Consider the following 27,395-nt stretch of genomic DNA (forward strand, 5'->3'; position numbering starts at 1 on the left):
CCCACCTCTCGTAACCATCAAAGAATATTTTCTTCTCTGTTTAAACTATTTCTCGAGTTCTTATAATAGTGGTCTCATACAATATTTGTCCTTTTGCAACTGACTAATTACACTCAACATAAGGCTTTCGAGATTCCTCCATGTTATGAAATGTTTCACAGATTCATCACTGTTCTTTATCGATGCATAGTATCCCATTGTGTGAATATACTATAATTTATTTATCCATTCATCCGTTGATGGGCACCTTGGTTGCTTCCATCTTTTTCCTATTGTAAACAGTGCTGTGATGAACATGGGTGTGCATCTATCTGTTCGTGTAAGGGCTCTTATTTCTCTAGAATATATTCCAAGGAGTGGGATTGCTGCATTGTATGGTAGTTCTATTTCTAGTTTTTTAAGGAAGTGCCAAATTGATTTCCAAAGTGGTTGTACCATTTTACATTCCCACCAGCAGTGTAGAAGTGTTCCAGTCTCTCCACAACCTCTCCGACATTTATTATTTTGTGCTTTTTGGATTAATGCCTTGTTGGCGTGAGATGGAATCTCATTGTAGTTTTGATTTGCATTTCTCTAATGGCTAATGACTGTGAGCATTTCCTCATGTATCTGCAAGCTGCCTCAATGTCTTCTTTAGTGAAGTGCCTGTTCATATCCTTTGCCCATTTTTTAATTGGGTTATTTGTCTTTTTGTAGTTGAGTTTTTGCAGCATCATGTAGATTTTAGAGATCAGGGGCTGATCGGAAATGTCATAGCTAAATTTTTTTTCCCAGTCTGTAGGTAATCTTTTTACTCTTTTGGTGAAGTCTTTGGATGAGCATAGGTGTTTGTAAATTTAATTTTCTTAAGTTTAAACTATATGTTTATGCTTGGATAGTTGGGTGTTAAAGATTAAAAGGTCTGAAATACACATGAATATATATTATAAATGCATAATGATAACAAAATGTACTTTCATTGATATTTTTCTAAGGTGACACATTAAAAAAATTCTGTTCTCCTTTCTACTTGATTTGAAGTAGCCTGTTATTTTCTAGAAGACAGATATTGCATTTTATTGATCTCAGAGTCCTCAACAGAGTCTAATACAATGGTTTAAGCTTGGTTAAAACACACACACATACACACACACACAAAAAACAGTTGCCATCAAGTTGATTCCAACTCATGGTGGCCCCGTGTGTGTCAGAGTAGAGCTGTACTCTATAGGGTTTTCGATGGCTGATTTTTCAGAAGTAGATCACCAGGCTTTTTTTTTCAAGGCACCTCTGGGTTGACTTGAATCTCCAATCTGTCAGTTAGCAGCTGAGTGGCTGAGTGTGTTAACCGTTTGTCCCATAGCTATTCCATAAGTATTTATGACATTAAATTGACTTCCTGTTAATGCTTTTTTTTTTTTTTTTATTGGGAAGTAGAATTGCAAATCAGATCACTTGAGATTTTGTTCTGGGTTTAGATGATTCTAGGTCTTTTGGTCTGCAAGAATGGTGCCCCTTAAGTTTGTACAGGGAATGGGGCCTTGGCTCTAAGGTAAGGCCAATGGACCAGGAATGAGAGAAACTCTCCATTCTTATTAGGTATTTCTGTTTTTCAAAGATAGACTCATGATCTTCTATGCTTTATCGAAATTAGTAAGCATAACATTTATTCTGACATTTGATATTTGATATGCATAAGCTTGCCCTACTATCTTCTATTTCTATGAGTGATCTTTCCAAGATGCAGATCCATGGCATTCTTCTGTAGCTTCTTATGGTTTCAGGATAAAAATCATACCCTTTAGCATTTTTAGCATGGTTTGCCATGAATTACAGTAAGGTTCGTCTTTTGCTACTCTCCAGCTCCCCAGTTTATTTTCCAGCCATCCTGAAGTGCTCACAGTCTTCTAGTAATCATTCTCTATGACACTTCTGTAGACCCCCTTGCACTGCAGAGGAGGGAATGTTCCTTAATGTAGGGGTAAAATTCCATGCAGCCTTCTCATTTCTTTGGTTGGAGTATATTTTGAAGGGAAAAGGCAATACTTCCTTCCTTCTTTCTCCATCTCAGCAGGTTTTGAGTTAACAGAGAGAGCAGACAATGTTTCTTTGTTCCCCTCAACAAAAACTTAGAAGGGAACTTTGGGATTCATTGAGTTATATGATTCTCTTGGGTTAATTGTTTTAAATTGTGCTCTTCTAGATCAATGGCCCTTTTAAATTGGGCAGTGGAAGCATTTGTCTTTACAATGTACGAAGATACCACATTTTTTTTTGTCTTGTAATAGTTAAAAAAAAAATAGTCATTCCCCATAGAATATAAATAATGGATTTACATGAAGGAGTTTACCTCCACAGAACCTTTAAACAGCCTTCATGTTGTACTTCTGATGCCTAAAATACCAAACTTGAAACAATAAAAGTAGAAAATCCTTTTTAATCAAATTGGGGGAGGGACACTTTGAAAGCCTCCCCCTCTACATTCCCTTACTTGTTCTTAGGAGGAAGGAATCAGAATGTCTGACATGACTAGTTTTGGTTGCTTTTCTGTAACAGTAATGCTAACGAAGTAGGAGTGAGTTAAAAGCTTCCTTTTCCAAGAAATTACCACACTCCTAAGTGAACAGCCTCCCCTTTGCCCCCTCCCCGCTTGCTCACAAACTGGTGTGCCTGAGATCGGGAAGTTCACTAACACCTCATTGTGAGTGGGAAGAACAGAACAGAGCGCCAGGGAGCAGGGGAGGACGGGAGGTCAGTGCACTGACCCGGATTCGGGGGGCTTTGGCTTGTGGAAAAACTTCGCCCAGCTCTGCCAGTTTTCTGTTGCGCGGTATTGGGGTCTCTGCGCCCTCTGCTGGGCAGAGCAACAAGTAAGCTCCCCGCCGCACCTGGCCGCCTGAATGTCAATCTTTCCATAACCAGGTGCAGATTTTCCCCTCCCGGGTGACAAACTTCTTGACAATGCTATCCCAGTGTAAGATGATGATCATGAAAACCCAGGCTTGAGTTGTCTACGGCGCTTTGAAGTTTCGTTTGAGCAAACAGACAAGAAGCCATTGTATTTTCTACCCCCCAATCAACTTCATAGCTACCCATTTCCTCTGAATGTGGAATGTGGCTTTAATCTTCTTCTCATGGCATTCAACTCAATGGCACAAGACACTAAAATGTTATATATTTATGTCCAGGGTAAATGCAGGCACAAGAAGAATCATCTAGTAACCTACATTTTCCGTTTAACATACATATGCCACATTCTTTTGGGAGTTGAAGATTTGACATATTTTAATGGTTTTCCTTACGTTTAACATAGCTCTTTTCAACATTAGTATTCTAATTTCAGGGATTAAAAATGTATTTGAATTTCATGCATTTATTTAGTTATTCAGCAAACATTGACAGGCACCTACGATATACCAAATGAATCTCTGGTGGCTCAGTGGTTAAAGCGGTTGGCTGCTAACTGAAAGGCCTTGAGTTCCAACCCACCAGCTGCTCCACTGGAAAAAAATGTGGCAGTCTGCTTATTTACAGCCTTGGAAACCCTATAGGGCAGTTGTACTCTGTCCTGTAGAGTTGCTGTGATTTGGAATTAATTCCATGGCTGTGGGTTTGAATTTTTTTTTTTTCACTATATACTAGACATTGTGTAGAACTGGGAAGAGTACTAGGAGATGGAGAAGGAAAGAGGATATCTAAACGCTTGAGAAGTTCAATCTAGAGGAGGCTTAGACATGCTATATAAAAAGGCAGTAATAAAGGAAGAGACAAATTGCTGAGGAAACATGTTGTTGTTGCTAGGTGCGACCAAGTTGTTTCTGACTCACAGCAACCCTATGGACAACAGAAGGAAACACTGCCTGGTCCTGCGCCATCCTCACAATCATTGATAGGCTTGAGCCCATTGTTGTAGCCACTGTGTCAATCCATCTGGTTGAGGGTCTTCCTCTTTTTCGCTCACCCTCCACTTTACCAAGTATGATGTTCTTCTCCAGGGACTGGTTCCTCCTGATAACATGTCCAAAGTATGTGAGACAAAGTCTCACCATCCTTACTTCTAAGGAGCATTCTGGTTGTACTTCTTCCAAGACAGATTTGTTCATTCTTTTGGCAGACCATGGTATATTCAATATTCTTTGCCAACACCACAATTCAAAGCCATCGATTCTTCTTTGGCCTTCCTTATTCATTGTCCAGCTTTCACATGCATATATAAAAAAGTGTTTTTTTTTTTTGCACATGAAGTGATTGAAAATATCATGCTTTGGGTCAGGCACACCTTACTCCTCAAACTGACTTTGCTTTTCAACACCTTAAAAAGGTCTTTTGCCAGATTTGCCCAGTGCAACACATCGTTTGATTTCCTGACTGCTGCTCCTATGGGTATTGATTGTGGATCCAAGTAAAATGAAATTCTTGACAACTTCATCTTTTCTCCGTTTTTCTTATGTTGGTTATTGGTCCAGTTGTGAAGATTCTTGTTTTTTTATGTTGAGGTGCAATCCATACTGAAGACTGTAATCTTTGATCTTCATCAGCAAGTGCTTCAATTCCTCTTCACTTTCAGACATGTGGGCGAGGAAACATAGAGGTAGGAATAACAACACTTTTACAAAGGGTCAGAAGTTAGGATATGCTTCACAGGATGGTAAGAGAATGGTGTTTGTCTGTTTGTCAGTTAGGCTAGGTAGACAGGAAAGATTGTAATTGTACGTTTCAAGAAATGCTTGGTTTTGAGAAGCTGGAGTCCAGGAAGTGTAATGTGGTGAGAGGTGAGGCTAGAGTGGGTAGTTTGGAGCCAGATTGTGAAGTTTAGCAAGCTAAGCAGATTGGATTTTATCCAGTTGGAGGTGGGAAATCACCAAAAGACTGTAACAGAAGAGTTTGATGGCTGCTTTTCATTTTAGAAATACCTCTCTGGAATGCATAGAGGGTGGGGAATGCCAAAATAGTGACAAGGAGCTATTTAGGGAACTGTTACAATAGATAAGACAGAAGATGATGATGACATGAAGAAGGGCAATGACAGTGAGGATCCTAGAAAGAGGATTAACTGAAAAGCTGTTTAAAGGGTGGAAACTGATTGGACCTGGAGAATGAGGAAGAAGGAAAATTTGACTGGTGGATCATGATATCAGAAAGAGTGGAAAAAGTTTGGTATAGCAATAATGATGTGATTTTGGGCATGTTGAACTTAAGGTGACTGCATTTAAGGATGCCTACTAAATATGAGACTTGAGCTCAGAGAAAGGAAATGGCCAGTGGGGGAGATTTGGGATTTACCAGCTGGGAGCCTGAGGAATCAGTGAGAGCATCCAGGAAGAGTCTCTGTGGAGAGAGAGCGGAAAGAGAGACAAAGACAGAGCACCTCCCACTTCTCTTCTACATAGTAGAATAAGATGAAAATTTCATTACTCACTTTTTAAGTATGAAATGTTTTTGATGATGTGGATTAGGGTAACATTTTATCTTAATGAAAAACCCATTCAAAAGTAAATTAAAAAAAAATTTCTTTTTTAACTCGTACGTGATCACGCCTTCATCTTGGAGTCTATTAGTTTCATTATCTTGGATTTAATGACAATGTATGTTTCCAGAAAAAAAAAAAAAGCCATATTAAATAAAAAACAATGTAAAAATAAACTCTAGATGACCTTGATATATTCAGGTTAAAGCCACAATTAAGTTGTATACCTGATAAAGCATCAAAGATGGAGTTCTTTTTGGGATGGGCTTTGGCATGAAAAATGGAGAAAGATCTAATTTGTTCTGATCTTAAGAGGGAAATCGACTTTCACTTTTATCTATAGTCATAGGCATAACTAGTTCTGAAAAAAGTCTCTTAACAAGGTGGGGGGAATTTAGAGATTGTGTAGTACAATTCCATCTTTTAGACAAGGAAACTACTGCACATGAAAAGTTTGAGAAATATAAAGACTGCATCCTATGTCTCTTTGCAGATTTGTAATTCACATTGTCACATTAAAGGCTCTGAGAAGTTCTGCAGGAAAGAAAATACTGATTTTGTTTAACCTAGCATTTCCTAGTCTTATTTGAATAAAATACCAACCAAATATTTCCTAGAGTTTGAATAATGGTACTTTTAAGGGTTTCCTTTACAATCAAGTGGACAGTGTAAGATTTCAGAGTATCAGTTCAGTTAGCAAACACTTTTTTTGGCCCCCTAATTTTTATAGACTCTGAGTTAGGCACTAAGGACACATAGCTTAATCATAAAATAATAATAATAATAGCAACAACAACAATAATAATAGCTAGAACTTGGCGAGTGCTTACTAGGGGCCAGGGTTTTTGCCAAGTATTTTACATATACTATTTTTTTTTTTATCTCATCAATTTTTTTTTTTTTTTTTTTATCTCATCTAGTCCTCACAACCGTGTAAGGGAGATACTAGTTCCCATTTTAGAGATTAGGCAACTAAAGCCCAGATAATGAAGTGATTTTCCAAAGGTCATAGGCATAGAGAATGGCAGAACTGGGATTCAAAAGTAGTTTTCATCTGATACCTATGCCTACATCCTTAACTACCAAAGTGCTGTCCTTGAAGACTTTATGGCCTTAAGTAATATCCGTAAACAGTCCCAAGATGGGCTTCAAGTATTTCGACTTGAGGACCCCCAATCTATGATTTCTAGTGTTAACCCCTGATATTCTGCATTACACTGAAATATGTTCCTCATTTAATGGCAGCTAGGGCAAAAAAAAAAAAAATTTTTTTTTTTTTTTTTTAGGGCAGCCCCTTTCCCTCCGACTCTGTAGCTCTTGGTATAAAACATCCCTTTGTTGGGACATAGTATCTCGTTTCTTCCACATTACATAATGCAACATACGTGAAGTGGATCAGGATATAGCTAATTTACAACTTTCCTATATGGTTCCTGAATGTTCCTTTTCCTTTTTTTTTTTTTTTAAGTGGAAAAAATGAGCGCTATATTTTAAATCTTCTTTATACACTCTAGGCAATACTTAAGCATTTAACTCTTAGCAATTTGTGTTTTTAATGGAATAGGGTTTTCCTTTTGGGTCATTTTCATAGAGTAACTTTGGTTGTCCAAACATACTCTGAAATACATTGGGGATTATGGTTTCAACACATGTAAGCCTAAGGCCAAAGTATGAGTAACACATGATATTTTGTTACATTTCATGAACAAACCACTGTTTTGTGGTATAATACAAAACATAGCTAAGTAGTTTAGATCAGTATCAGGCATTACAAGGTTAGGTTTTCAATTTATGTGATTACTCAAAGCTCATTAGAAGTATATTCTCTAGCTCTAGGGAATGCCGCCTAGAAAATTGTGGTTTCCCTTGTGAAAATGGTATATTTTTAGTCCATTTATTATGTTTTTAGCTTATCTCAATTCTATTCCTTTGTACTTTCAGTACAATAGTTGAATTCATAAATAAACTTACAAAGTCTATTTTACCAGTAAGCCAAAAAGGGTAAAAAAAAAAAAGAAAAGAAAAGAAAAACACATTATTGTTATTTATTAACTTAAGCTCTGTCTTTAGAATGTCACAAACTTTCTATCGATGAAGTGCTAATATTGCAAATTATATTCTTTAAATTCTACCAACTGCGATGTGGTAAAAAAAAAATAACCAGGAGTCCTAATATTTGCTCTAGCCTACACACTAGAAAGCCAGTTTGTCTTTCTGATTTTTTAGTTTCTTCACTTAGAAAAGGGTCCTAGTATTATATGCCTTGTATGTGAAAGTTATTTTCAGATACAGTATGAATAATATATGTATCGTATATATATGGGATCAATTTACTTGCTAGCTTTGTGATCTTGAGCTCGTTATTTAACCTCATTGAGCTTTGGTTTCCTCATCTGTAAAACAATGATAATCGTAGTGCCTACCTGGTAGATTATTGTGAGAATTAAACTGGACAATGTACGTAACACTGGAGACAGAATCTGATACGTGGTAGCTTCTCACTGCATGCTAACTTTGTTCTCCTCTTCCTTATAAAGATTTCTATCATTTTATTTTTTCACACACTAGTCCTTAATTTTGTTTACGTGTGAATACCTTCAAAATCACACTTAAAACCCTTAATAGAAAACATGGAAAAATATGAATTGTGAATATACAGCTGACACCTGAAGAATTGGGCCTAATTTGATCCAGCAAACCTTTACTGAGCTCTTGGTATGCATAATATATTGTACTGACTAATGAGAGTTGATCTCTTTCTGAATTCTTGTTAAGTACACATTTCAAGATAGGTCATTTTTCTTTTAGCAAAATAAGAATGCGTAATCAGTAATGTAAGAGTCATTACTTAGCGATAATTCATTTCCTTTGGTTTAAAATGGAAGTACTGACTATATTTTCACAACTGAAATACTGTGTACGGGGCCTTTCCTCTAGAGGGATTATAGAGGTCTTGGAGAAAAGGGCAGCAGGATGTTGTCCCCAAGGAGACAAATGTGAAGGAAACAAATTTGTATACCATCAATTTGTGAGTCTTAACTAGGCACACATTTATTGAAATATTCTTATATGTAATTTTGGAATAGTCATTTAAATGTGGCTGTATGTCTCTAATCCCTTTAATTCGTGGAGACCTTTTCTCTTTTTGCTTTGGCCATGAGGAAGCTTAAAGCTAAATCTGTGGCCCAATTTTATTCGTCTTACGATACTTTAGCTTGTGTCTTGGGCCTTATTTATCTTGGCCCTGATTTTGTTATTTGTCTTTTATATTTATTTTTAAATTTTATTGTGTTTCAGGTGAAATTTACAGCACAAATTAGTTTTTCATTCAAAAATTTATACACAAATTCTTTTGTGACAATGGTTGCAATCCCTGCAATGTGTCAGTGCTCTCCCCCTTTCCACTCCATGTTCCCCTTGTCCCAGGGGCTGATTAACAAGTAGTGTGGTATGCAGCGGCTTGCTTTAAGCAAGGTACACACTGACTTAATTTTATTTACTTACTAATCTGTGGTGAGCAATTTCACATGGGTTTTACCATATCTTTGATATGGTGGGGAACAGGTGAAATTGTGCACTGCAGATTGGTGGGAAGACACAATTGGGCCCTTGCATACCTTGATAATATGGCCCTGCCATGTCCCTTGGCCCAGTTTTCCTGTCCCCTCTTGCCTTCTCATCTTGCTTTTAGGCAAGAGTTGCCCATTTGGTCTCATATACTTGATTGAACTGAGAAGCACATTTCTCACATGCGTTATTGTTTGTTTTACAGGCCCATCTGATTTTTTTGGCTGAAAAGCGAGCTTAGGGAGTGGCTTCAGTTCTGTTAGCAGGGTGTCTGGGGGCCACAGTCTCGGAGGTTCCTCTAGTCTCTGTCAGACCAGTGAGTCCGGTCTATCTTTGTGAATTTGAATTTTGTTCTACATTTTCCTCCTGTTCTGTCTGAGACCTTCTATTGTGATTTGTGTCAGAGTGGTGCTGGTAGCTGGGTACCATCTAGTTCTTCCAGGCTCAGGGCGATGGAAGCTGTGATTCATGTGGTCCTTTAGTCCTCTGGACTAGTATTTTCCTTTTGTCTTAGGTTTTGTTAATTTTTCTTTGCTCTGGACCAGGTGGGATCAATAGATGTATCTTAGATGGCTGCTTGCAAGCTTTTAAGAACCCAGACACTACTCACCAAAGTAGGATGTAGAACATTTTCTTTATGAACTATGTTATGCCAGTTGACCTAGATGTCTCCCGAGACCATGGTCCACAGCCCTCAGCCCCACCAATTTGGTTGCTTGAGGTATTTGGATGTGTCTAGGAAATTTCTACGACTTTGCCTTGGTCAATTTGTGCTGACTTCCTCTGTGTCGTGTGTTGTCTTTCCCTTCACCAAAGTTGACACTTGCCTACTACTTAGTGATCTCTTCTACCAACCTCTCCCCTCCCTCATAACCATCAAAGGTTGTTTTTTTCTGTGTGTAAACTTTTTCTTGAGTTTTTATAATAGTGGTCTCATGCAATATTTGTCCTTTTGTTATTGACTTATTTCACTCTGCATAATGGCCTCCAGATTTATCCATGTTGTGAGATGTTTTGGAGATTCATCATGGTTCTTTATCAATGCATAAATATTCCATTGTGTGCGTGTATCATAATTTGTTTATCCATTCATCTGTTGATGAGCATCTAGGTTATTTCCATGTTTTTGCTATTGTGAACGGTGCTGCAGTGAACATGGGTGTGCATATGTTTATTCATGTGACGCCTCTTATTCCTCTAGGATATATTCCTAGGTGTGGGATTGCTGGATAGTATGGTATTTTTATTTCTAGCTTTTTAAGTAGGCACCATATCATTTTCCACAGTAGTTGTACCATTTTACATTCCCACCAGTGGTGCATAAGAGTTCCAATCTCCCCACAACTTTCCAGCATTTATTATTTTCTGTTTTTTTGATTGGTGCCAGTAATATTGGGATGAGATGGTGTCTCACTGTAGTTTTGATTTGAATTTCTTTAATGGCTAATGATTGGAGGAATTTCCTCATATGTCTGTTAGCCACCTAAATGTCTTCTTTGATGAAATGTCTGTTCATATTCTTTGCCCAGTTTTTAATTGTTTGTCTTTTTGTTGTTGAGGTACTGAAGTATTTTGTAGATTTAGGGATTAGACCCTGGTTGGATATGTTGTTGCCAAAAATTTTTCCCCATTAGTAGGTTCTCTTTTTGCTGTTTTAGTAATGTCTTTTGATGAGCATAAGTGTTTAATTTCTAAAAGCCTCCAGTTATCAAGTTTATCTTCTGGTGTTTGTGCATTGTTAGTTATGGCTTGTATTGTATTTATGTCATGTCATGTAATATTGTTCTTATTTTTTCTTCCAGGATCTTTATTGTTTTTGATTCATTTTGAGTTAGTTTTTATGTATGGTGTGAAGTATCGATCCTGTTTCTTTTTTTTTAGATAGACTTTCAGTTACGCCAGCACCATTTATTAAAAAGATTGTGTTTTTCCCATTTAACGGACTTTGGCCCTTTGTCAAATATCAGCTGCCCGTAGGTGGATGGATTCATGCCTGGGTTCTTGATTCTGTTCCATTGGTCTATGTATCTATTGTTTTACCTGGCTGTTTTGACTACTGTGACTATCTAGTAGATTCTAATATCAGGTGGTATGAGGCCTCCCATTTTGTTTTTCTTGTTCAGTAACGCTTTACTTATCCAGGGCCTCATCTGTCTTTTATTTTATTGTCTGTTCATGGTCCAGAAACCTTATTTAGAGTGTCAGAAACCTAAATTCTCTAGAGAAACACTAAAAATTAGTGTAACAGAATATATATATCATGAGTAGCTATGATTTGAATTAGGCAGAGTCACCCAAACTTGTTGGGAAGGTGTTCCAAAAAGACAGTGAAAGTGGGTTGTATAAGTCATTGTTACATTAATTTCTCAAAAGATGGCATCAAAGCACAGGGCAGATGATAGAAACAGTCACCGAGGACATGCGATACGTCCTAAAACAGCCTATAGTCAGACCCTGGATCTGCTGTTTCTCCAAGCTGACTGAACATAGATAACTTTCCAAAAGAATTCAATGTCTAAGGCAAAACACCCTCTGCTAAGCTGCTTACTAAACTTTTGTTTGACCTGAAGGTGATGCCAGAGAACCAGTTCCTTCAAGGTTCAAAAAGATACCTAAGGGCAGATGGCCTGTATGGGTCACTGCCATTCTATGAATCCAAACTCTGGATTCCAGGAGAATCAAAATCATTTTGTTAAGTGAAAGGTAGTATTAATATAAATACATAAATGAATAAATATATAGGGGAAAAAATATAGGAAAACCTTTTGTTTGAAAAGATCTGGTTCCCAAATGAGCCAGACGTCTGACATGTACAGGGTAAGAAAAACATGGGTCAGCTTACACCTCATCTGCTCCCCCTTGAAAACTGCATTTGTTTTGGCAAACCCCAAACTGAGTTTTTGGAAATGGGGTATTCTGAGAAGAGACTAGCAAATCCTCATGATTCTGGATTGCTCCTGGGATCAGAGTGCTGGTTTGAACAATGATCCTGATTTTTAACAGCTTTTTTTTTTTATTGTGTGTGGCTCCACTTTGGGCTGGGGGGATTTATTTGTTCTTATGACTTCACATTCCATCATGAGCCTCCATGTTGGCCCATGTCAGTTGAAGATTAACTATGGTAATTCTCAAGGCAACTGTGTGCATGTTAGAGTTTCCATGTAGATCAACATGCCTTCTCTGACCCAGAACCCAGGGCTGGGGATGGAAGTGGAATTTGTGGAAGGGCACACACCTTAGACATTCCCCTAGAGCTAGCTTGGTTCTGGCACAAGGCCTTGACTGCCCACTGTTAACAGGATAAGTGGGCAACTTCTTGTATGTTCGTTCTACGATTTCTGGCTCTCTTCTACATTTTTATAGTTAGGGTACATCAGATTTAGTAATAAAACTCCAGAAGGACCATATGCTTTGAGATATAATTCCTTTTCCAATACTGAAAATGAAAAGGCTACTTATGAGGCTGTGAATCTGTAAACAATCAGTCATTCCCTTGTTCAAAGTAAAAGCTAGTTAGCATAATTTATTAGCAAATTCAGTTTTCTGTAAAGTGCCATTCATATTCCCATAAAAAAAAACTCTGTATCAAAATGGTAAGTAATGACTTATTCAAAGTAATACCCAAGGAAGTTTTCCATTTTATATCATTGATGGTGGGATATGATTGAAAGGGGCACAAAACATATTGGATGTCCTTTCACAAACTGTAAAAAGTAGAGTTACTGGATCTTTATGTGGAGTATTGGTTTTATTTTAAATAAAATGCTCTCCCTACATCACATGTACCCCATTATTTCTTTTGGGGCAATAATCCTATGAGAGGAAAACCACAAGATACACAGAGTTAAGTAAGATTGCCTACTAGTAGTAGGAGGAGGAGAAACCCTAGTGGTGCAACAGTTAAGCGCTTGGCTACTAACCAAAAGGTTGGTAGTTCGAACCCACCTGGTGTCTCCATGGGAGAAATGCGTGGTGATCTGCCTCTGTAAAGATCACAGCCAAGAAAACCCTCTCGGGCAATTCTGCTCTGTCACATGGGATTGCGGTGAGTCAAAATCAACCCGACAGCACCTAACAACAACAACAGTCAGGAGGAGCCCTGGTTGTGCAATGGTTAAGCTCAGCGCTAACTGAAAGGTTGGCCGTTTGAACCCACCCAGCAGCTCCATGGGAGAAAGACCTGGTGATATGATCCTACGCTACAGCCTAGAAAACCCTGTGGGGCAGTTCTACCCTTTCACATGGGGTTGCTATGAGTTGAAATCGACTCGCCAGCACCTAACAACAACAACAGCAGTAATCGTATATTAGTAACAATACTACTATTAATAATTAGTAACAGTACTACTATTAATCATACAAACTTTTCTGAGTATATTACATATATAATCTCATTTAAACTTCATCATCCTATAGGGCAAGTATTATTATTATCTCCATTTCACAACCCTATAAGGCAGGCATTTTTATTATCCTCATTTTATAGGTGAAGAAACTAAGGTGCAGACAAGCAAAGAAATTTCTCCCAGGTTACATAGCTTTTAAGTAGTAAAGCTGGTCTTCTGATCTGGGCAGCCTGCATATATATAAAGTTGCTGTTTTAACCACTAGGCTAGAGTTGCCTCCCTAGTTATTTTGTATTGTTTTTATTTTATAACTTATGTAAGCAGTGCTAGAAACCTTGGTTTTTAAATAATTTTTACAATACACCACTGATTGGTAACATCATCCGTAAATCACAATAATGATCATTATAATCTATTATGAAGTTTGTGTGTGTATGTGACGTGTCTGATAACTAACATTTATTGAATACTTACAATATGTCAGGCCTTGTCAAAGTGCTTTACATGCATTAAAACATTTAATTCTACTATTATTTAGGTTCTATTTGGAATAATAACAGTATCTTTTTTTTATCTCATAGGTTATTGTGATGATTAGATATGCTAATATATGCAGAGTACTTTGAAATGCATGAGATATAGTAAGTGGTCAATAAATGTTAATAGTTATTATCTTTTATCTTACAGACAAGGAGCCTGAGACTTTAGTAAGGTTAAATTCTTGCTCACAGGTACTCAGCTGTTCAGAAGCAGAGCCAGACTTTGAACCCGGCAGTCATGTTGCAGAGTCCACACTCTTAACTACCACACAAGCAAGAAAAATCAGGGTATTTATGAAGTATACTGTCTTAGGCTACGTTCTCCAGAGAAGCAAAACCAGTAAAGCGTATAAATATATAGAGAGAGATTTATATCAAGGAAACAGGTCACGCAACTGTAGGGGTTGGAATGTCCCTAGTCCTTGGATCAGGAAAGAGTCCTTTCCCAATTCACGGAGCCGCAGAAGCTGGTGAACCCAAGATGAGCAGGTTGGAGAGCCGGGATCTCGTTCACAGGTTGTGACGGTCGAGGAATCCCCAAGATTGGCAGGCAAGACCACAAGGTTTCTCCTGATTCACGTAGCTGCAGGGTCTGGCAAACCCAAGATAGGCAGGTTGGGAGCAGGACTCTTGCTTGCAAGCTGTGAAGATCGACGAATTCCAAGATGGACAGGTAAGCTGCTAACTCAAGTCCCAAGAACTAGAGGTCAGACAAGAGACAGCTGCTGGGTCCAGAATAAGCCAACAACCTTTGCAAGGGGAGCAGGAAGGCAGTAGGCAGAGAAAGGCAGAGAGATGAAGGCTGAGGGGGCGATGAGCCGCCACAGGCCCCACCACCGCCAGTACACCTCAGCAGATTCCCTCATGGGGGTGATCACATATCACATTTCAACAGGGAAGTGATCACAACATTATACAACTACCAAAACACTGAGAATCATGGCCCAGCCAAGTTGACACACAGTCTTAACCATCGCATATACTTTTGTTTTTACATATTTTGATTGCCAAATAGAACTAAGAGCATTTGTTTTATTTATAAGAAGCAGCATGATATTGGGATTAAAAGGACAAGATCTTAAATTAGCCTGTCTAGAGCCGTGCTGGTGCAGTGGTTAAGACCTACGGGGTCTAACCAAAAGACTAGCAGTTTAATCTACCAGCCGTTCCTTGGAAACCCTGTGGGGCAGTTCGACTCTGTCTTATGGGGTCGCTATGAGTCAGAATCAACTCAACAGCATCAAGGGCTTTTTGAGATCAGAATATCATCTTCATCGCTGAATAGCTGTGTGACCTTGGGAAATTTACTTAAACTCCCTGTGCCTTGGTTTCCTCATCTGTACAATGGGGATAATTGTAGTTTCAACCTTACAGGACTGCATTGAGGATTAAATGAGAAAAAACTATATAAAGCTCTTAGTACAATGTTTCACATATGGTAACGTTCAAGTAAGATTAATGGACATTATTGTGGTTATTAGAAATGAAACTACATTTGCATTTCACAAGTATATTTTGAAATTTAAAGTCAGGGATTAAATCCTGGGAGGCAAGTTCAATGAGTGCCTTTATAAGCTATACCAGACTGCCTCTGAGATTCTAGGTGTGTGAACCTTCTTATACTAAAGTCAGAGTGTGGCCTATCATAACAGGGCTCTGGGAGTTTCATGATGAGTTTGCTTACATAGCTGGTGGGATCACTGGGTGATACTGCCAGAGTATTGCATTTATTTTGGGCACTTAGAAATTGTGCTTAGGTGGTTTATCTCTGGTTATGTGAGGAGTCAGAATTTGCTTAGGTCCATCATGACTTTGTTTCCCAGACCTGGTATAGATGGGGAAGGGAGAGAAAGAGTATACTAATCTTTGATTCTTTGATTCTAGAAAAATAAGCTCAAGTTGGTGTAGACTTCTTGCAGTAGTCAGCATGCACGTTTGCTGGGCCCTCCCAGTCTTATCATGCATCCAGTATTTCAGAAGAGCAGAGTATTAAATTCCATGGGTTATAGTTTAATTTTATTGAGTTGTGTTTTCTACCAGGTCTTGAATTTTTTATCCGTTCTAATTCATGCGCCTATGATTTTTACCATTTCTGCCCCCCGAAATAACCTTGGGAAAGAAGGGAATAACCTTGGGAACGAAGGGAGAAAAGATAAGGAAACAAACAAAAATGAATAAACAAATTTAGGCTGCGTTTGTTACAAAACTCACTTCATTATCCAGTTGACTTTGAGAGATGTTGCTTAATTTTTCTTGCTTTCCCCTAACGTTGTTGAGTTCTGCATTCAAGAAGATGACATTTACCATGTGGCCACAGTAGTTTTTCCCAGTATGTTCTGTACAACGACAGTTCAGAAGATGTTAATTGATGCTCTGCTTAAAAAAAAAAAAAATTTCAAATAAGTTTGAGAGGCACTGGCTTATCCAACATAGACCAGCTTCCTTCCTGCTGGATTTCACGGAGCCTTTACTAGGCTAATGCCCATGTTAGTATCCAAGAGGAGACTATCATTTGCTGTTTATTTGATGTGGCATCTTTGTTCCTTGCAACATCTCACAGAGCTAGTATATGAGGACCATGTTTTGGGAAAGGCTAGTTTATATGGAAGTCATTGTCATAGATGGAAACAGTTAGGGAAAGGTGCCACAGCTTAATAGTAATTGTGCTGTTGTTTTTTAAAGATTAAGTAAGGCCATACCAAAGCTTATTAAAAACAAGCACAAAAACCCTTGACTAACATAACTGGAATTTGAAACTAAATAGAGTGTTATTTTCTCCTGTATTAAATTTAAGACAAAGAAGGCAATAACAGAAAAAGAAAAAAATACATACTGTGTTTTTACACAAATAATGTGAGTCTCTACATTTGCTTGCCAACCAAGGGAGCATAGTGCACTTACCTCATGGGGGGAGGGTGTGGTTCACAAGCAAACGTAGAAGGCGTGTGTTATTTGTGTAAAAATATTGTAATTTATTTAAGATATATTTCTTATTCTATAATAAATCCTGAATCTACCACACATTTAATCTTTAATAGTATATCTATTTTATCTACAGTCAGATTGTTGAAAGACAGCCTTGGGCACTGTAAGGTCCTCAACTGTCAAATATATTGTTCTTTTTTTATGAATGCAAGAGAATATAATGCATATTAATAAGTTAATTATAAATTTTTTATAATAGGGATTAAAAGATAAATGTTTTGTGGACATCCCTCAGTTACCCAAAAAACCATTCATCCAGAGGCTTTCCATTCTGGTTAAGTAAATGGAATGATTTATTGCGGGGATATTTTAATTCATGCCCTTTAATTCTCAGATGGAAAGAATTTAAGTTTTGCATTCAAGATATGGAAAGTCTAGAAGGACACTAAACAGAAAATCAGAAAGCCTTGGTGACCTTGTTAAATTCAGACCCTATTGGTCATAATACCTGATATAGAATAGGTACCTAACATACGTTTGTTAATTGAACTTTATCTGCTTGTGCATTTATTTCTCATCTGTTCAGTGAAGAAATTGGACAGATCACATGACCTTGTAAGGTTCTTGGAGAATTCTCTGGTACTCCCTAGTTCTGGGTCATTTCGGGAGGACATAGGATCATTTGGGAGCAAGTACAAATAATTTTCAGCTTGCTGTATATAATAATAAGACTAACATAAACTATAATTTTAAAAACTGAGCTTCCGCTCCACATTGGTCTTATCCCACTTGTATAGGACGTGCATTCAGATGTGAATAATGTAATCCTTTCTCTGCACAGGAAGAAAAACAAATTAGTATTTCTGCTGATAGAGTTTGCTCTCAATTTTGAAAGTCACCCACACCATGTCTCTTTAGGGCATAGGGCACTTAATTAACTCCTGGAAACATGAGCAGTTTCTTTTCCCTCTAAGGTTTCTATATACTTTTAATTCCAGGATTCTTATCTGAAATGTTAAAAGTATAATAAAGGAATGACATTAGTAACTATTGAATCCAAAAATGTGTCAGACACTGCAATGTATTTACATATGCTATCTTCTTTATTCTTGATAGACTCTTAGGAACTAGGTATGGTAATTAATTTTATACATTAGAAAATCAAAGCTAAAGTTTAAGTGAATTACCCAAGGTCTAAAAGCTAGTGAATGATGGAATAGGAATACATACTTAGGTATCCTCATAAAAAAAAAAAAGAGAGAGAAAAATATTTCAGGGAATGGGCAGTCCATTTCAAGTGTGTGGTGAACTATGCCACTGTGGAGTTAGTAGGAAGAGGAAAGACCTTAATAGTGGCAGTGTGGAAATGGGGTGTGATCCCTCCCACTGCACACTGAGGGAAGCTGAAGGCCTGAAGTGGCGTTCTATTCCCAGTGATGTGGGCTTAGGGACAATACATTTGCCAGAATGTTTTTATTTGATTAATGTTGGTGGTTGTCATGATAAAGTTTAGATTTTCCTACCTGCATGTAAGCAAACTCAGATAGTCAGTAAGTGTTTTCACTTCAAACAAGAAAAGGATACCTTTAGTGAATGAGAGTAGATTAAAGGTCAGAAATAGTCGTGACTTTTTTCATGTAATGCTACAGGCAAATGAATATTCTATATTTCTCCCACGTTATTTTTTAATGTTTTTTTCTTCTTGTTTAATATTTGAAAATGGCACAAAACAACAATACTTGGAAAAAAAAAATCCCAAAGTTACTTACATCCATTTCTCACTATCTTAAAGAAACCATTCCTAAAAATTAGAATTAAAGCTTTAAAAAAATGGGAGAACACCATTTTCATAAGGGAGTTTAATAAATATTCTTAGATGATCAAGGTTAGATCAAAGCATTGGGAGTTCATTTAGTCAGAGCTTTGGATAACATCCTCCAAAATTTCCATAAAGCTTGAAGATTTTGTGTTATCTTACATTTGCCCATGAAATGTGGGCTTTTAAAGAAGAGATTCTGACTGTACCAGTCTAAGAGCTTAGGTGTCCAGAAAATTCCTATATAAATTCAACTGGTGTCTTAGGCTGGGTTCTCTAGAGAAGCCAAATGAGTGAAGTGTACTATATATATATATATGTATTAAACCCTGGAGGTGTAGTGTTTAAGTGCTATGGCTGCTAACCAAAAGGTTGGCAGTTCTAATCCACCAGCCGCTACTTGGAAACTCTATGGAGCAGTTCTACTCTGTCATATACTGTTGCTGTGTGTTGGGATCGACTCAACGGCAATGGGTTTGGTTTTGGTTTGATTATATATATATATATATGTATATATATGCGTACATATGTATGTATAGCGAGAGAGACTGAGAGAGAGATTTATCTCAAGGGAAACAGCTCACCTGGTTGTAGAGGCTGGCAATTTCCAAGTCCATGGGTCAGGTGTCAGGCTGGAAGGTTCTGACTCATGTAGCTGCAGGGGCTGATGAATTCAAGACAGGCAGGTCAGATAGCAGGCTGCTGACTCATGGGCTGCGGAGTCCAGTAAATCCAAGACTGGCAGGCAATAGGCAGGCTGCTGGCTCAAGTCCCAAGAACCAGAGATCAGATGATAATGAGCCAAGTGCAGGATCCAGAGCAAGCACAGAAACTTTGCCAAAATATCCATATATATATTGGATGCAGGCCACATTCCTGAAGAAACTCCGCTTATAACTGATTGGCTGATCACATCAGATCACATCATGAAGGATGACTACATCATTACATAACTACCAAATTACATCATTACATAACTGCCAAACCACTGAGAATCATGGCCCAGCCAAGTTGACACACAACTTTAACCATCATAACTGGTTAGATTTCTTTCTTTTTTTCTTCTCTATTTTTACCTGGGGATAAAAAAGGAACTTCGATATTAAAAAAAATAATGAACTGTAGAGATCTTTACTAAGGATACTATCACAAAAATAACTATTATGGGGATTAAAGAGTTAAATTTAAAAACCTCAGAAGAATTAAGTTTCATAAAACATCTCAGAAATTGCATAACCTTCAGACTTTGTCTATAAGTTGATTTCAAACATTAAAACAAAAACTTGCGTACATATTTTTTATGGAGAACTATGACCGTATTTACTTCACTCTGGCTTTAGTGATATGACCCCTGTGCCACCCAAAAGACCAAATAAACTCTTTCTTACATTGTATCAATTATTCAAAATCATGTCTTCACTTTTTTTCATATTTACTCCATCAGATTATCTCAAATAGTATTTTTCTTCTTGTTTATAGTTGCCTTCCTTTTATAGAATTGAGAGAAAAAAATATTTTTATTTTGCTATAACTCTGCTCCTTAATCATACTATGTATTATTCTTTCTAAATCCATTTCATTCTAAGAGACAATTTTCTTGGAGCCTACTGATTTCCTGTTTTAATTTTGACTGTTTCCTAGGCTTGTCATAAAGTTAACATCCAGAAAATTATTTTCAAAGAACTCTTGGGTTAGTTTCAAGATTATATACCACCAATGTCTTTCTCTTTTGGCTTTTGCCTGTGTTCTGCTCCTGCAAACAAACAAAAAAAACTAAACCCATTGCTGTCAGTCAATTCTGACTCAGAGTGACCCTACAGAACAGAGTAGAACTGACCCATAAGGTTACCAAGGAGCAGCTGGTGGATTCAAACTGCTGACCTTTTGGTTAGCAGCCGTAGCTCTTAACCACTGTACCACCAGGGCTCCCCAATAAAGATTAAAACCTAGAAAACCCTGTGGGGCAGCTCTACTCTGTCACATGGGGTCTCTGAGCCAAATACTGACTCGTTGGCACCTAACAACAATAACAACCTTGGAATATGCCCCATAGATGGCAGATTTTCTAGCAGTGGTGGGGTTTAGGAGACAGATGACCACCCCACGTCTAACACCTCTTTCATCCTGGTCAGAGACACCATGGAAGCCCCACATTGGATTGGAGGCTCTTTGGAATACCTTGCATATTCCTTCTTAAAGGTAAGATTCTGTTGTTTACAAAGGCCCATGGATACATCTAGGCCTCTGGCATTATCATTTTAATAGCGGTACTTTTTATTCAGCCATTGAACGTGCTAAATTATTAAGTTTTGACTAGTTCTGTCTTGTCTGTTCTTTAATATTGATATTTTCTTTCATCTTATAGAAGGCCGTATATTTAAAATGAAAGCTAAAGAAATTTCCTGTCAAATAGTTGGGAATTATATTTCATGTTGCCAAATGATAATCATCTATTAGTTTTTCTGTTTTTTTTTTTTTTCTTCATACAGGGTACTTAAACATGTTATGGTAAAATCAAGTTGAACCAAATAATTTCTGTCAATTTTGTGATTTATTGTTTTTGTGCTTGCCAATCTTTATATATTAATAATGAATAGTCTTTCCATCAGGTTTATAATTTTTGTTCTGAAATTTTTAACATAGATGAGAACATATTATCATGATAGAGATTTATTCAAATCTAGTATAGGAGTAAAATTTATTTTAGGCTTATGATCATACATGAAATTATTCTTTCCTTTTATCTCACAAGGTTTGTCAACTAAGCAAAGCCTTTTAAAAATTCCTTTTTTTTTTCCCTCATGTTCATTTGTGATGTATTACCAGACTTCCGATAGCTTTTAAAATAAATGTTGGAGACTGGCCTTTTCATCTCCTTTTGGCTTCTTTTTAGGTGAAGACAGTTACTTTAGTTATCTAGTACTGCTATAAGAGAAATATCACCAATGGATGGCTTTAAGAAACAGAAATTAATTTTCTCACGGTTTAGGAAGCTAGAAGTCCAAACTCAGAGCCCTGACTTTAGGAGAAGTCTTTCTTTGTCGGCTCTGGAGGAAGGTCTTTGTCTCTTCAGCTTCTGATTCCTGGTTCTGTGGAGATTTCCATGTGTCCTGGCATCTATCTTACCCCATCTCTCCTCCTAGCTTGCATTTAATCTCTTTTTATATCTCGAAAGAGATTGACTCAAAACAGGCCATGCATAATCCTGCTTCATCAACATAACAAAGACAACCCATTCCCAAATGGGATTATAATCACAGACATAGAGGTTAGGATTTACAACATATAGGGGGACACAATTCAATCCATAACAATAGTAATGAATGGTTTAGGCTTATCTTTTTAAATGTAGATCTGTTTTCTGCTAACAGGTATTGTAGATGTTGGCCAGAAGGTGAATTTTAGGATGTTTTGGAAAGTGACTTTTCAGAGACATTTGAGTGATTTCAGCATGATGTGGTGAACAGATGAAACAAAAAGAAAAAAAAAATTTTTGGTGTTATAGTCGAGGATTGGGTAGTATGATTTTTCTTTATTGGATTATAACATTAGGTTTTGAAAAAAATATCTTAAGTAGAAAGAAGCTATATACCATGTCAAAAGCGTGCTTATATTTTCCATTAGCAAACTTATCACATTTTATCTGATGTTTTCTTGCTATTATTACTTCCTATACAGCTTTCAAAGTTGTCCACAAAGGGTTTTTACTTTTGACCCTGACTTTGCATAGTAGCAGCAGGTGGATTTCCTTTATATTTTACCTTTTCAATGAATAATAAAAGAGGCTGGTTTCTACAAATTGTTTGGTACTACCAGGATAGAGGCGTGGCCAGCACTCAATTTCTATACTTTTACATTTGAGAGAATATTGCAATGGATAAATATATAGCTTTTAGAATAAGGATGACCTGGATTCAAGCCAGTGGTATCCTGGCGCTGACACCCTAGCTGACAAGATGTGATTGTGCACATGTTTCCCCAACTCCGTGTCAGGTGATGTCACCTTGGTAGCTTGAAATGCCTCAATGGGAGTATTTACACCGTGGAAATTGGCAAATGCTACAAGTCAAGGATCCCCTCCTTCAGAAAGCTGATTTTTAAACATTTACCAGCATACCACAGGTTCAAGCATACTTAATTTGCTCATGATATTTAACCTTTCTGAGTCTCATTTTTCATCTCTGTTAAGTAGAGGATGCTAATGCCTACTTCACAGTGTTTTTGGAAAAATTAAAGGAAATAACGTAGATAATAGCACAACATAATACTGGTGCTTGACATAATAAATGCTTATAATGATAATGATAAAAATAAACATTTCAGATACAAATAAATTGTTAGTAATAATTTATAGAACTGCTTTACTCACTGTTAGGTAAGCTGTGAGAAGAACAAGGTTGCAAAACACTAAGGAAAACTTGATCTATTTTTAAGTGGACATGGTTTGGTGAGCTCAGTATTTTAACTTTTTTGGTTTAATTCAGTATTTATTAAGTATGCACCAAATGGCAAACCACTATGATAAATATAGTAAAAAGTGTGTTTGCGACCTGTTAACCCCTTTCTACTTCTGAAATAGTGAGTAAAGTAGTTTTAGAAGTAAGCAACAATTTATTAGTCTGTAATTTTAGTCATCCTATCATTTACATTGTTTTATTAATAATCAACATTACTATAATTATTATTATGTTAACTTTTATAGTAGGTTGAGGAATAAATGGGAAGCAAGAAACTGAAGACGCATAAGGAGGTCAGTAATTAGAGCCCAAGGAATGCAATTGTAAGAATGCTGTAAATTGAGGAGCTTTCCTATGTTTTGTTATTCTTGTTTTCCCTCTCTTTCTCCTTGTAATGATCAGTGATAAAAATAAGCCCGTATAGATATTCTTAGAACTAGTTAGAGATGCTTGCTCCCTGACTTGAGTTTTAGGGGTGGGAGTCCCAAGGTTGAATGCATGGAAGTAACTACCAAAGGAGAAGGAACTAGGCTATATCTCTGCAGCCTTGGACTATACAGGAAAGGAGAGCAGGGAAAGCTGGTCTGGGCCTGAGAATTAGCCCTGAGGATGATCAGAAGAGGTCTGAGTAAGATTTCCTGACATATGGAGCATTTTGAGAAATCTGGTGATAAAAGGAAGAATGGTGTTTTGATAGTTTGAGGAGAAGTTAACAGTCAAGGGAAAATCAGGGATGCAGGATGTGGAATCAAATGATGGAATTTTCAAGCTTAATCTAGACCATCTGGTCATCTTATCTTTAAAGCAGCAGTTTCTCAGACATTTTTCAACTTATATCTACAGTGTCCATATGTCCCAGATTCCCCAAAATGGGCCAGATTTCAAATATTTTTGCCATTGTTAGATCACTGGTCTCAAACTGGGATTGGAAAATATGATCACCATTCTTACATCTCCTCTGCCAACTTCTTTTACTTTTGCCATATCCATTGAAGGAAATTCTATAGAAGTTTTCAAGTAGTTAACAGTATCACCAAACAGCTGTCAACAGTGGTGGTTCCCAAACTTGACTGTGTATCAGAATCACCTGGGACATTTGTTAAGACATTGATTCCTGTGGCACCTGCCCTACCCCTCTTGCCCTCAAAATTTGGATTCATTAAGCTGTGGAAGATATTCAGATGTCTATACTTTTAACAAGTGTTCCATATCACCATAAGGCAGCTGGCTCATGGACAGGCCTTTGGAAACCAGTGGACCAGTCAACATCATTCGCATCTTTCACCAAATGTTACAAAATCTCTGAAAACAGGGCTTCTTATACCAGGGTCCTTTGGGTTACAGAGATCTCTGAACTCCTGAAATGTTAATGTTGAATTTGTGGTATCAAATCTGGGAAGTTGGATGTGTGAGTAGATCTAAAAGCTAAACCTTCCCCACAAAAACACCAAGAAAAGCAACTAAAACCCTGCATTCAGCACCGTAAGAAGTCTAAAATGGTGGGCGATTGTATCAGACAGTAAGGAATTGCAGCAAGGAACTGCAAACTGAATAAAGGCAAGAATGAATTATATAGTAGGAAACGTGCTTCTTGATCTCCACCCCTGTATCTCCTGGTGTGGCAGATGGAGACCCTAGTGGCCCTGTAGCTGCCCTTTTCCACCAGCCAACACACAGCTCTCATGTGCTCTGGAAGAGGCCTCAAACTCTGGCTCTGAAACTAATAGGAAAGATCTTGCTAGTGAACTATTTAGGAAGTGTATTTTTACCAGTCTGGAGCTAGCCATAAAGACTGAAATTATTGTCTGACCAGACTTTGAGCTCTCACAGAGTAGGAGAAGGAGTGGTGACCAAGGACCAGGAGCTATACCCACCTGAGGATGATCTACTCAGTGTGTGCTTTCTGATTGGTTTGGGAACCACTATAGGAGCTCTTTGAGAGCAGGGGATGGAGTGGTAACCCAAAAACTAAGGCTGCTCCTCCCTGAGAGATGATTACTTAGTTTGTGTTTTTGGATCTGTCTAGCAGCTTTTGAAAAAAATGAAACCTTGGTGTGGCCTGAGCTGGAGATACCACAGGGAGGGAGAAGTGGTAGTTTCTTGCAGAAATTTGTGCAGTCAAAAGCAGTATATGCAAGTATATCAAAGTAACAACTTATAAAACTCTAATGTCCTGGTTTCAACAAAAAAAATCACAGGGCACACAAAGAAACTGGAAATGATGACTCATTTAAGTGAATGAGATGAAGGGAAAGATATCATATTTATGGAAACCTGAATAATGAACAGATTCGAAGAACATAATACAATATTAAGCAAACTCAAAGTACTAAAAGAAAACACAGGCAAAGGCCTAAATCGAATTAGGAAAATGATGCATGAACAAAATGAGAATTAAAAAAAAAAAAAAGAAAGAAAGAAAAAGAAACCAGACAGAAATACTGGAGCTGAAAGATGCAGTGGCTAAAATACAAAACTCATTAGAAAGATTTAAAAACAGATTTGAGCTGGCAGAAGAAAGAATCAGCGATCTAGAAGATAAAAAGGTAGTCAAAACTATGGAGGCTAAGGAGCAACAAGAGAGAAGTTTGAAGATTGCTGAGCATAGCCTAATGGAAATATAGGATACCATCAAGCAAACTAATGTATGCATCATGGGAATCCCAGAAGGAGATGAGAGAGAAAAAGGGACAGAAAGAGTATATGAAGAAATAATGGCAGGAAACTTTAAAAATCTGACAAAGAAGATGAATCTACGAATCCAAGAAGCTCAACAAACTCCAAGTAGGATAAGCCCTAAGAGATCCACATTAAGACACATTATAATCAGGCTCTCAAAAACTAAAGAGGGAGTCCTGAAAGCAGCAAGAGAGAAGTGAATATTCACATACAAAAGATCATGCAAATAGTAACCAATAAGATTAAGGGCTAATTTCTCCTCACAAAACTTGGAGGCCAGAAGGCGATAGAATGGCATATTTAAAGTGCTGAAAGAAAAGAACAGTCATTCTTCAGCAAAATTGTCCTTCAAGAGTGAGGGCAAAATTAAGACATTCTCAGTTAAACAAAAGCTGAGAAAGTTCATATACACTTGAATGGCCCCACAAGAAATGCTAGGAGTTATTCAGATGGGAAAGAAGGGGCACTGAAAGCTATACATACAAAATAAAAATCTCCACTAAAGGTAATTTCATGGACAAGTACAAGCATAGGTTGTAAGGTATTTTTGCTTGATAATTCTAAGGGTTATATCCTTAATAATCTATAATGACAAAAACAAAAATAAGTATAAATTTGTGTTACAGGACACATTACAAAAAATAAACAAAACCCAAAAGTTGGCTGGCAATATTTGGAGGAAATGAGGGGGAAGGACTGCATTAGATACACAAGAAACAAATAACAAAATGGCCAAAGTAAGTTCTTCTTTAATAGTAATTATCATGAATGTAAACAGAATAAATGCTCCGATCAAAATGCAGAGAGTTGCAAAATGGATTAAAAAAAATAAACAAGATCCTACCAAATGCTGTCTACCATAGACATGTCTTAGTCTCAAGGATGCAAATAGTTTGAAAGTGAAAGGATGGTTACTATTTTCCATGCAAATAGACTTTAAGTCAAAATCTGTTATAAGAGACAAAGTAGGACATTATATAATGATAAAAGGACTTTATCAACAAAGTAAAGAGACAACTTACAGATTGGGAAAAATAATTTGGAAACTATCTACCTGATAAAGGTTTAAAATCCAAAATATATAAAGAACTACAACGTAGAAACAAAAAGGCAAACAACACAATTGAAAAAAAAAGGGGGGTGGGGCAAAGAACTTGAATACATATTTCACCAAAGAAGAAATACAAATGGCCAAGCACATGAAAAGATGCTCAATGTCATTATTCATTAGGGAAATGCAAATTAAAGCCACAATGAAATATCACTTCTGCCACACTACTATGGCTATGATTGAAAAAACGAAAAATAACAAGTGGAGAGGAAGTAGAGAAATTGGAACCCTCATCCATTGCTGGCAGAATTATAAAATGGTACAGCCACTGTGGAAAAGTTTGGTGTTCCTCAAAAAGTTAATTATAGGATTATCACATGAACGTGCAATTTAACTCTCAGGTATATACCCAAAAGAATCGAAAGCAGGAACACAAACAGATACATGTACATCAATATTCATTGCAGCACTATTCATAATAACCAAAGGATGGAAAAAACCCTTGGAAACAATAGATGAATGTTTAAGTAAAATGTTACTCTGCCCTAAAGTGAAATGAAGTCCTTATA

The 27,395-nt window shown here is 37.2% G+C and overlaps 1 protein-coding gene and 1 long non-coding RNA gene across 41 annotated transcripts in view; both read left to right on the forward strand.

Annotated features, from left to right (window-relative positions):
- Window positions 1-26,749, forward strand: LOC135232263 (uncharacterized). 2 transcript variants are annotated; one of them, XR_010322778.1, is made up of 5 exons: window positions 1-14,000; window positions 14,091-14,571; window positions 20,772-20,838; window positions 23,342-23,389; window positions 26,402-26,749. It is a non-coding gene; the product is annotated as an uncharacterized LOC135232263 (long non-coding RNA). The 2 variants fall into 2 exon arrangements; XR_010322777.1 differs by having other exon boundaries at window positions 1-14,571.
- Window positions 1-27,395, forward strand: part of SUGCT (succinyl-CoA:glutarate-CoA transferase) — a 796,973-nt gene that overhangs the window by 554,460 nt on the left and 215,118 nt on the right. The gene's annotated exons all lie outside the window — the stretch shown is intronic.

Source organism: Loxodonta africana, chromosome 8 (genome assembly GCF_030014295.1).
Source record: "Loxodonta africana isolate mLoxAfr1 chromosome 8, mLoxAfr1.hap2, whole genome shotgun sequence".
NCBI classification, from domain to species: domain Eukaryota; kingdom Metazoa; phylum Chordata; class Mammalia; order Proboscidea; family Elephantidae; genus Loxodonta; species Loxodonta africana.